Raw genomic sequence first — 8,801 nt, 5'->3', positions numbered from 1 at the left:
TCACGCTTCCCCTGTTTTATCCAAGGGTCAGAAATTTATGTTTTTAACAATTTTCAGGAGGGTGGGTTGGGGTGGGGGGGGGGGAGGGTTGTTGCTTTGTTTGTTTGCTTGCTATGTTTGTTTCCTAGGTTTTATTGTTGTTGTTTTTATTTTAGTTTATTTTAGCTTTGACTAAATTTTAGCTTTGAATTCTTTCTGCTGGCTGAAATATGCCTGACTTCTTTCCAAGACAAGCTATTTGGAATTGCTGATCAGTGATCTTTGTTTTGCTGCTGAGGCCAGATTTTCTGCTGGGTCGGTGCCACTCTGCAGTAAAGTATTTGCCCTCCATAGCCAGAGTCCTTTGAAGCCATTGAGAATGAGAATCTTCAGTATATCTCTATGCACACTACTGTTCACAAGGGAAGTTTGTAAGTTATGATTTTATTATTTTCTGTGGTTTAACATGACATGAGAACAAAGGTGGACTGTTCTTGTCCCATGTGTGCAGGATGATATTGCCGTCTTTATTACTTTGGAACTTCAGGGATTACAGCTATTTGGCATATAAGAAGGAGCAACAAGTGACTCTTCAATTAATCCCTGGTTATCACAACAGCTGATAGACACAGAGGGAACATTATGTTCTCATACAGAAAACGAAAACAAAAAATCTTTATCTCCTGCATACCGTGGAGACTAAAGAAGAGTTAAAACCGCTGTGAAATGGTTGCAGTGAAAGAAAGCTCTGATCATCTCTAGTGCTGATTTACAACCTTTGCAGGACTCTAATCAAGAATGAAATTAACAGTGCAACAATAAGACAATGTTCTTTGTATTTTTGGACATGCCTGCTCACGGGGGTGTATGTTATCTGCAAGCACAAAATGGACAGAAAACACTGCTCAGCTATTTAGGCCACACATGCGGCAGAGAGCAGTTCAACGAGCTCTAGTTAGAGACAATCTCATCATTTCCATGTTTGCCTTTCCAAGATGTGAACTACTGAGGAAGTACACTGGAGAAATAGCTTTGATTCTGGGTAAGGGTTTACAAAGCATCATGTTAAAATTTTGAGATACAATTAATTACTCACATGTCTGAGGTATATGAAAAAAAAGGTTAAAGTATATGTGGTCTGAATTAGATGTTAGTGTACTCCTTTGACTTTTATTTACTTACAATTAGATTGCTTATTTTTATGCTTCTTCTTATGAGTCCTCATGAGGCCTGTGTTTAATCTGTAGAAACATCAACCTTGTTGTATGGAAGGAAATTAAACAAGGACTATGAAACACAGCTCTCCCTCCCTCTACCTCACTAAATAGCTCACCAATAACAAAATGTGTTATACTAAAATTCCAAGTTCTGGTTGTCAGAGAAGGTGACAAGGTGACAATGGCAGATCTCAGAGGGCTGGCTAGGAGAAGGAAGAGAGGAATTTATTTGCAGGATAGTGTTCTAAGCTAGAACAAATAAGAAGGCAAAAGAATCCTAAGTTTTCAAAGTCTTAGCAGGCTCTGCTTTCAGTTTTGTTCAGGAGAAACACATGCAAGCATTTTTCTCCAGCTAAAAACCAAAGAAAGCATTTTGAAGATAGAAACATTGTACTGGAAAATATTAAGAAAAACCCCATTTTTTCGAAGTCTTGGTCTTGATACATTCATGATGCAATAATAAAGCTAGCTTCTCCATAAAAACCCCAAACCCCAAAAGAATAACCAAACAAAAATACCCACTTCCATTCATGCAGAGTAGAAAAGTAAATTATGACAGACATTAAGACAAGTTGAAATGATGATCAGAAATAGAGAGGATCTCTACTTCTGTCTGAGGGCAACTATTAGAATAGATAAATAAAGTGTGGGATAACAGTACTTCTGTTGATGTCAACTTTATGAACTTTGTTTAATAATAAAAACCTTAGAGAAGCTTGAATAGAAATACTTAGAGTTCCAGGTAAAATTGACTGTATCATGTTCCACTGCAGAACAGTGTTGGGCAAATAGTACAAAAAAAAGTGAAGCCATTTAAAATTGATTTTTTTTTAATTGACTGAAAACTGAGGCTTGTGAGGACACTATCTCTAATTCTATCATCACTAAAGGTAGTTTAGCAGACCATTGCTGCCAGAATAAGACAGTGTTCTACCAGGGAACAGAGTAGTGATATGCAGTTCCTTTCTTGTGTTTTTCAAAGTGTCCATTTTGATGTATCTGGAAATCCAGATCTGTTCTAAGCATTTTCCCCATTAAGTCCTGTAATTTCACCACACAGGATTAAGAATAAGGATCATCAAAACTCAAGCACAGAATAATTTCACTCTGAGAGATATTTAAATAAAAGAACTGTCTTCTTTAATTGGAAAATTTTATTTACTTTACGAAGTTAAAACCCCCTTTAATTTAAAAATTATCTCACTGTAAAATGAATGAACACTCAATTTCTTGTAAAATACATTCATAATATTTTCCAATAAATCACATCTTACCACAACTTGACATTTTTTCCTTCAAAACACGCAAAGAACCAGTTAGGTTTTTATGCTGCCTTAGCCCACTTCAACTTACCTTGCTCGGTTTTTATTTCAACAGTTTTATAAATTGTCTCCTATAGACAGATGCTTTCTATGAAAAAGCAATTCCTGGGTAACTCTGTCAGTCTGTCTCACTCCTGATTCTGCCCTGCCTGTTTCTAGCTTTTTGATTTCTCTCAGCCACACTTGGCAGAATGAAAGAAGTAGACAAGACAAGCACCTCACTGAAAGCAAGGTGTTCTCAGGCCTTGGTGAGGACTCTTACAGGCATCTATGAGAGTATGATGTCTCACTTTGTTAGGCACCAACATCTCATGTGGAACAAAAGTATTTCTGGAAGTCCTGAATACTGAAAAAAGGGTTTGTGTAAGGCTTGGGAAGTTCTGGGTAAGGCTGTGAAGACAGGCTGTCTCTAGACTGTGGGATATGGGAGTTTTGCAAGGTTCTGAGCTATATCCTGGCTCCCTGGTGGTGGGGTGAGAAGAGGTAGGCATGCCAGTGTCTGCTGTGCCACTAGTGTTCAGTTGGAGATGGTTATAGGAAGTCAGGTGTCTTTTGGAAGTCAGACAGGTCTGTATACTTAGTAGGATATTGACCACTTTTCCTGGCAGATAAGGGCATGACTTTTCAGATTCAGTACTCTCCACCCAGCCAAACCGCCCAGGTCCTGTTAGTGCAGTGGGAAGTAACTCTTTTGGATGGGGACAGAGGAGTGCCTCAAGAATATTCAGTGGCAGCAGCAACTAGTTTGGCACTAGTTTGTTTTGTGCTAACTCAAAAATAAAGTGAGCATTGTTGAATATAAGGTACATGCAGCCTTTTCAAAAGAGCAGTCTTAATACTGAACTTTCCAAATTAAGTAGAAAATCTTCGAGTTGGCATGAAGACTGAGTCATACTGCATGCAAACAGGAAACAACAGGAGGCTGGTCCCTAAGAAACTGTCTCAAAATATCAGTTCAAATAAACAGCCTGACTAGGCAGTGGTGTCTAAAATTTCATTATATAATCCTATTTTTCAACATTTTCAGGCAACAAACATATGGGCTAAACAGTAGGTCATTACCTTAGTGAAAATTTAACTTCTGATATTTGCAAAATCTGCAGCCTGAAAAACAGTCACTTTTCTTTTCTGGTCCCAGAATGTTCTAGAAAAGTTCTAAAGACAACTTGACATTTACTTTTGTATTTGCGTATGACAGGATTTGGATTTCAAAATCAATGCAGTAAGAACCATATAGAGAGGAAAATTATCTACCAGGAAATCTTGCTGCTTTTTTTTCCCCAGATCCTGTGTAGATGACAATACAGTATAAAAAACCTGGAAAAGACTTTCTTTTTAGCTATGTTACTGAAAAATATCTACAATGTATTTCCACCAGGTGGGCTCTGGCTTGAATATCACTAACTGGGTACTATTCCAAGACAAGCAACTTACAGTACTTGCTCATAGAAAGCCTCCTTTCACTTCTTAGCAAGGAAGAGGCATCTTCCATCAGAGAGTACCTAACAACAGAGTTGAGTTGTAAAGGAGACTGCACAACACCTAGAAAATGTATGCCAGCTTACCCAGAACATTTCACTGATACAAAACCAAAGTGCATGAAAATCTCTAAGTGAACAACTAAGGGAGAGGGTAATTTAATTCACGTCATATTTTTCTTCCCCCATGGCAAGAGAATTACCATGAGATGATTGGCAAAGTATCCTTTGAATAAGAAATTGATTTTATAGTTTTGTAATTTGTTGTCTTGACCTTTACATGTATTTTTGCAAGTTTTATTGGAGGCATGAGGTTAATGAGGTATGACGGATTATGCAGCACTGAAGAGCTGGCTGGATCTTTTAATGGTTCATCTCTAGGCTTTCTACTGTTTGCAGTAACAAAATGGCACATTCCAGGGGAGGCTGAAAGAAATTTCCTCGGGTTTCTGTTATGTTAACTGTGTATTTTTTAACATATGTTCTGTCTTTTTTGAAAATATCCTTTAAATTAATAGTAAATGACATTTGTAATAAGGACAAGATAGCTGATGTAAATAAATATTTCTCAGTTGAATTGAGATCAGAGAGGGGGTTTTTTTCCCTCTAAAATCCCTTCTTCAATATGCCTCAAATTTTATGAGCTAATACTTCAGTTAAAATATTCTTACATTAATGTAGGGATTCAGGTCTGTGCAAACCCAGTATATAGCCATATGTGCTCCTGTTTCCACTGTTCTGTAATGTTTCCTTTATTTGCCCCTTTTCAAGCTGTCTTTCTCCAACCTGGGAAAAAAAAAAAGCTTCCTGAGATCCAAGGCTATTCAATGCTAAATCTGAGATCACCTGGATTTTAGAGAAAAGTAATGTATAAAAGCAAAGATTTATCTGGGCCAAATGTTGAACTAAGTCCTTTACTGGAGTGAAGGGAGCAGGCCAAGTTATCCCAGAGATTGACTCATTTTTAGTTTGATTCTCCTAACCCCCCTAAAAATTTTGGCACTGGCAGGAGCTGAGACAGATATTCTGGAAAACCATCTTCCTGTGAGTGTGAAAATTGGGCATTCAATAAAAAGCAAACTTCATTCTTAACTGTAAATTAATTATTGCAACCATGTAAGAAAAACAGAAAAACAGATAATTATGAAATTAAACCAGTTTTGATTATGTCAGTTTCAATACAATGTCAAAGTGACTAAAAATAATAAGTACACGTGCTGTTGCATTAAAAATAATACAAAAAGAAGTCTCTATTTTTGATGAAGGGACTTACCTTTTTTGAACTAGCCATCACTACATTGCAGTAGGGTTTATTATTGTTACACACGCTTTATTTTCATGAGAGCTGACTGTTGCCAAAACCAGACCTGAGCCTGTACTCAAGACCATCTTCTCCTAATGTCTCTGTCATCTTGACCCCAACACATGTACAGGTGCCAGCTGCTGCTGAGCTCTGAAACAACCTCCATAGGAAGTGGATAAGCACACCTGGAAAATCAGCACAGGGCCAAGATCTTTCTGCCACCTGTCAGAGACTGAAATATTATATTTTATGACTTAAACATTTTCTTGAAGGACTTTTAAAACTGTATTACAAAAGCTGCAAAGAAGACCACCGCGCCCTGGATGGGGCCCTGACTGTTGCCTTACACTGCTCGCTGATGAAGATAAGATAAAATAACAACTCAGGGCTGGGGACATCCACAATTTTGAACCTTCTAAGTTCTTTCCCGTTTATGAACAGAGACTTCGCTTTCCTTGTTTTTCTGGGTTTAAACCGGATCGTAACATCACCCAGAGAGCAAGATCTGTCCCGGTAAGGGATCTCTGCAATTCAGGGCTCAGATGATTTACACTGCAGAGATGCTGTGTGGATGACTTGTGTCTGAGCTCCAAAATACTTGAAGAAAAATTATAACGCATGGTATTTGTCATGAGAAAACAAATGCTTGGGCCCATACTTAGCTACCACAAGAGACTTTGCCAACAGGATTAACATAAACAGAGTTGCCCAATCAAAATTTATAAAGAAATGACATTTATTATGCGACCAAAATATCGGTTTCAAAAGCCACGATCAAGAAAAGCAGCACTGAGCCCCGGGTCAGAGCTGGGTGAACACGCATAGATCTGATCTCCATCACACCAGACCTCCCAAGTTCACGACTGCTGCTTTGGCTGGTCCCTTCTTAGACAGTTTTTGGGTAGAGTCCGAATTAATTCTATTCTTCTCGTATTCATGAAGTTTTCTTGTCCCGGAGTTGGGCTGCACAAAGCCTTTCCTGGGTCTGATAAATTGTCCATCCTGGGTGATGAGTGGGCCATTTCTGCTGATGGATGGGCCATCTCTGGTTCCTGGAACAGTTGTTTTTAGTTCCTGGAATGTCTGATTCTTTATCAGATGCGATGTAGATATCAGAGTGTGGTGATCAAGTTGTCATGGTGCAAATGTCCCGGTGATAAGATCCAACCCCACCTAGGTGGAATCCTCACTTATTGTGAAAGAAATACTTTTAGTGGTGTGAAATTTTTCTCTCAGCCAGGCTGGTGCAGGGATTTAGAAATTCGGTCTCTGTAGGGTCTAATTACATTTCAGTTTTATATATAATAGCACGAATTACATATTTTATTTATAACAGGATGAACACATGAATTTTGTCATAATGACCATACAAGTGCTCACTGGTAACAAATTTAATGCACTGAGAACCTTGAGAGATTCATTAGAGCAGTTGGCTTAATAAAATGAGACCCTCTCAAAAGGAACTACTTTTGGCCACCATCTTAACCACCAAGATTCACTGCCATTGTGAATATAGGTTCAATCAAACTTTTCCTTTCAAGAATGCTAGATCACTCCTTTGGAAATAAATGTGATCCCTGTGTTTCCAAGTAAAATAGTGGGTATGGCAAGTTAAGACAGATGAAAATTAGTTGTAAATACTGGCTGGGCTTTACAGCAGCTTTGGTAGTGTAGCTCACTAGGGGCTGTTGGGGAAATGAAATATGTGGTTACAGGCAAAGTTCTGTCCAAAGACGAAACTGGGAAGATGGTAAGCAAAGATACTTTGTTGTCCATGCATCAGTGAGTGGCACTGAGATGGTGTTAGCAAAAAGGGAGTGGCATTGACTAGGAAAATCTGCCAGCTTTCTTGGTGAAGATAAGTTGTTCCCAGACAAAATCATTAGGATGCTGAAGAAGTGTGAAGTGATAAAACAAAGCCAGAGAATTTGGTAAACATGTCAGCAGATCACACTGACAGGATAAAAGCATGGTAATGGTCACTGGGACTAGTAATTCACAGTACTCATATTCGTCAATGGTAGGTGAATTAAGTGTGATTATACAGGACGAAGACTTAGGTGTGACTGCGGGCAGCTGAATGAAATCATCTGCTACAGTTTAAAGGACCTCTTAGTTTCTTTCAGGGCAAGGCACAAGATTGCAGGAGATGTTTATGGAACAGTTACTCAGGTCTGCTTTGTGCATTGGGGCATTGCTGGTTTAATCACCTCAGAGTCTCATCTGGCACATGGTGTAGGCATGTGAGGAAATGTGTGGAGGGAGAAGGTGCTCAGGGTATAGCTGTCTGCAGTAAGATTTGCAGTCAGTCGTAGCTTTTACCAGCTTGTTTCTTCCCACTGGCAGTTCCAGATCCCACAGCTCAACTAAGTCTTTTGCAGTGTCACTGTGGTGCTAATGTCTGTGAGAATTTGTGACTATTGAAACAATCACGCTGGCTTCCCATCACAGCAGATCTTGACATCTGGAGGAAATATTGGTAGCTAAAGGCACAGGCAAAGCTACATCAACATCTGTAACAAATGATGAGTCACAGTCCTCTTGCAATATTTCTAGTATAAGATGAATTAATAAAAAAAACAGTAGTGTTCATGCTGTCACTCAAACAAGGTTCTGTAACAGCTTCTGGGTACTTTTCCAGTATGAGGAGATGTTTGTATGGAGGTCTAAGAAGCAGAGGTGCAAATCTGTTTTTCATTGACACCCTCTTTCTCAAATTGCCTCTTCACAGCACACATCTGTTAACATTTTGGGAACTCACTATCATAACCTGTTGCAGGGGAAAAAAAAGGCGTAAAAAAACCATACTAGATCATAGTGGGTGTATCAGTGTGGTTGTCTTTCATTCACTTGTTCAAAATTTCACATAATGCTTAAGAATTTTGAAAGGTTTCCAGAAGGGAAAAGGGAAGGCAAGAATCATTCTGTAGATTTTTTTTAAGTTTCAAAAATGTTCCTTCTCAAAATAAAGATGAGGCATATTAATCTGAAGAAAATTATGTAAACAAGGAAGATTTACAGGGTTTTTTTAATTGGGGAATATTTTAACAATTTCAAAATGTTATTTTAATTATCTGATGTAAAATGCTGCTAAACTGTCTTTACAATATACATTAACTTGTTGTCATGGTTTTAAGCCTAGCTGGAAATTAAACACCACACAGCCACTCACCCAACCCCCTCTCTTCCTCACCCCACCCTGGTAGAATGGGAAGAAGAATAAAACTTGTATGTTGAGATAAGAACTGTTTAATAATTGAAAAAAATACAGTAATAATAATAACAAAAAGGGAAAAAAACAAGTGATGCATGATGCAATTGCTCACCACCCACTGACCAATGCCAGATCCCAGAGCCCAGACTGGCCAGGACACTTAAAATAAAAACTAGTCCTGTCACAGAAAAAAACACAACAACTTCTATCTAAAAATGTAATTAAATGGGAGGAATAGCAGCAGCAAAAGGTATTTTAAATTGAGTAGTCATACAGGAGCCACCTGTA

Source organism: Corvus brachyrhynchos, unplaced genomic scaffold (genome assembly GCF_000691975.1).
Source record: "Corvus brachyrhynchos isolate BGI_N302 unplaced genomic scaffold, ASM69197v1 scaffold106, whole genome shotgun sequence".
Lineage (NCBI taxonomy): Eukaryota > Metazoa > Chordata > Aves > Passeriformes > Corvidae > Corvus > Corvus brachyrhynchos.
This window is presented reverse-complemented; position numbering follows the sequence as displayed.